Source organism: Asparagus officinalis, chromosome 3, assembly GCF_001876935.1.
Source record: "Asparagus officinalis chromosome 3, Aspof.V1, whole genome shotgun sequence".
NCBI classification, from domain to species: Eukaryota; Viridiplantae; Streptophyta; class Magnoliopsida; order Asparagales; family Asparagaceae; genus Asparagus; species Asparagus officinalis.
In genome coordinates this window covers 57,658,627-57,662,080 of record NC_033796.1, presented here as the reverse complement: position 1 = coordinate 57,662,080, position 3,454 = coordinate 57,658,627, and the positions used below count along the sequence as shown (strand labels likewise).

The window sequence follows — 3,454 nt, the reverse complement described above, 5'->3', positions numbered from 1 at the left end:
ACTATAACTAATCCTACATATATTAGGATAATGCGAGCTTACTTTATCAAAACTTTTCCTAATGTGTCACTTAATTAGTGGAGTATTAAAAAAAATTGAAGGGAGACCTAGTCAGGATTTAGTACCATAGAGGCTCGGCCTGGTCCCACTGTTTTCTTTTCTCTGGGCTAATGAATTGAATTGACTCAATAGAAGTAGGTTTTATATTTAGCTTACATATGTATATAATCTAGTAAAGTTGAATTGTTAAACCATCAACTGAGTCCAATGCAAAGATTATGCACACGCGTTAAGTGGTAGCAAGACATTAGTGAAGTGATTGGCACTTACGTTGGCAGCTGATAGCCATCTACTTAATATATTGAAGACAAGTTTGTTGTGATTAGCTAAGTTCTTTTTGAGTGTATACTCATTTTCATCTCAAAATGGGTAGATGACGGAAAGTTTAAAGAGAATATATAATTTTACTTAAAGCTGTTAGCCTAATATATATGAACAAGTCTTCTACCAAGTTGTCAAATTAATAACTGTAATTTTATTGACTTAAACATATTGCGACAATTAAACATATTGCTACAATTAGCACTTTCATATGCCGATTATTATTATGCTTGATGTAGATTGCTTACAGTAAAGTCAAACTTTGAACACCTAGAATAAACCACCTCAGGCAACAGAAATCCTTTACAAAAGAATATACATTGAATGCTATTCAGTTCGCAAGTAATTGAATTTTTAACAATTATATACATGTTAGAAGTGAAATCATCAAATCCAGGATAGATTTAAGATTAAAACAAACATAAAAGTTTTTGTTTTGGAGGCCAGGAAAAATTCTTAAGAAACTATAAGAATATGAGTAGTAGGTCTTCTCTAATAACATAGCAATAAAAAAAGACAGAAAATAATCATTTTTTATTATAACTATGGTATCTTCAGATAACTTTCTTGTCTGTAGTTAGTATTTATTATTCCTCGAATTTTTATTAGCCCTTAACTTTCCTAAATTAGAGAATTTCCTAGTTTACACATTCTGTAGGACTTATTATTCCTGAACTTTTTTATTAGCACTTCACATTTCTAAATTAGAGAACTTCCTAATTTATACTTTCTTTAGGACTTATTATTCCTCAACTTTTTTATTAGATGTTAACCTTCCTGAATGAAGAGAGGGTGGGGTGGGGGATTAAGGTCACTAAAATATAGAGGGATTACTCCAATTTACCTTTAAAACTCTGAATGGACGATGGAAATTCTAAATATGGTTTTCCAGAATTTCAATGCATAAAAAGGATTTTGAAAAACTCATAATTAAAATCTTGTTTGCTTGCTATGAATATTAAAGAGGACTTGCATGGACAACAAAATCTAACCTAATTCTTTTTTGGTCGAATGCGAATTTTGTTTATGATATACTGAAATCGCAAAGTCGACGTAACTTTTAAGAATCACATACAATACATCTATCCTACGTGGAAGCCTTACATCCATTGTATGAAAAATGCTAATTTGATAAAAAAAATTGTGCTGTTAAATATGTGGGTCCCATTTTTCAATGTAGATTAGCAAAATCTCCACTCTATTCTCTATACATGAAAATAGAGTCACTCTTTTTTTGTAAGAACTTCATTTTGATTAGTGTATAACAACAACAGACAATAACAGAGTCTTTATCTCACCCCATTAGAGTCCGCTGTCTTCTATTTCTATTATTATTATGGATCATCTCTTTTGTTATATCATATCATTTTCAATTGTTTATAGCTAAGTTCTTAGATACTCATGTTATCCTTTTTTGCTATACTAATTATCATCTCATCAATTCTCTTACTTAGCGCATTTTCATTTTATGTGACCAAATTATCTCTGTCAGTTCTCTCTCGTTATGTCCTCCACGGGAGCAACTTTTAATCTCCTATATATGATATGATTATGAATGAAGACGCTCATTTATTAATCTCAGTCTTAATGTATCTTAAGAAGTCCATTATGACATTCTCTTGTTTTCAACCGCGCGCATCTTTTTTGCCCGTGTTGTTTTTTAATCGCCATCTCACGCGCACGTGCGAATCATGGTGCTAAACACCGAGTGATATCAGGTCCCAGTATGCCTCTTTCCGCGTGGATTCCTTCCATCGACTTTTTTATTTTTTTATTTCTTATTATAATAACATTTAACCACCTCATAAGCAATGAAAACCCATCCCAAGGCCGAGCTCGAGGGTCGAAGGTCGAGGTCTTCTCCCTCTTTGCTTCGTCCATGTCCATCTTCTCCGAATTAGGGTTAGGGTTAGGGTTAGGGTTAGGGTTTTCAATCTCCCCATAAATCTCCAATTGTACCAATGATCCTCGATTCTGATCTCTATTATGCCTTGGTGGAAGAGCACCAATTCTCCCTCCTCCTCCTCTCCTTCTCCCGTCGGCTCTGCTTCATCCCCTCGCCGCCCTCGTAGAGAATTCGCCTCCATATTCACCCGCAACATCCTCGTCGGCCTCTGCCTCCCCTCCTCCGCCGCCGCCTCCTCCGGCGACGCCATTCGCTCAGCCGAGGCTCACTTCGCCAGTGGAAACTTCCGCCGTCACGTTCGAAGGACGTCGATGCCGCCGTTCTACCGAATTCCCTCAAACCCGACGACGAGCTCTGCGGTCCCCTCCTGATGTTAGATGCCGCGCGAGCAACCTTGACCCTTGTTCGCCTCGAGTCGTCCGTCAGTCCTGTGCTGCTGCGCGCAGCCGCTGCGCTGCCGGGAAAGCGCGCCGCAGTCTCCGACGCGGAGGGAGGTAGGGTTTTCGCCAGCGGGGTGTCGGTTGCCCTCGCCGAGGGAGAGGGATGAGGGAACTAGTGGTCTTCCCGTGGATTTTTCGTCAGAAGCAGCAGCAAGGTATGAGGGTTTCGAATAAAATCACTTCTTTTGCGAACGATTCAGTTAAAAAGTTAAAAGGGAAAATGCAGATATTTGTGTAAAAATTATACATACTTCATTCTTATACCTTTTTCCTCGCATACATGACAAGAATAGAGATTGTATACTGTTTAACTGTGTTTCAATACAAACATAGAAGCTTGTGCACAAATATGGGTTCTAATTAGGTGTTTGATATGAATGTAAAAGCCTCGTCGCGGTAAGGATTGCGAGATTCGGTGTCTGTTAGTTGTTTTGTGCGGCCACCTCAAGTATCTAGTAAACTTTCCTCTTCTGCTTTAGTAAGAACTATAGCATGCAGATTTTCTTGCTATTTCTCTTACTAGGTTTTCTAGCTAAGGCACTTAAGTTTCGAACATTACTGTACATTTGTTGGGTGCAAGTGAGAAAAAAGATAGCTTGACCATCTTGTTTAAGCATGATTTAAGTGATGACCATTCATCTAATATGCAACAAATACGTTTTCATGTAATCATAAACAACTAGTTCTAACCATATCAAACCAGTGGTACACTGCTTATCATGGTGGT

The 3,454-nt window shown here is 37.7% G+C and overlaps 1 protein-coding gene across 1 annotated transcript in view; it reads left to right on the top strand.

Moving 5' to 3' along the window:
* Nucleotides 2,802–3,454, top strand: part of LOC109834192 (mitogen-activated protein kinase kinase kinase 5-like) — a 27,611-nt gene continuing 26,958 nt past the window's right edge. The window contains exon 1 of the mRNA XM_020402133.1: nucleotides 2,802–2,882. The gene's annotated coding sequence lies outside the window, so the exon portion shown is untranslated. The remainder of the gene's footprint in view (nucleotides 2,883–3,454) is intronic.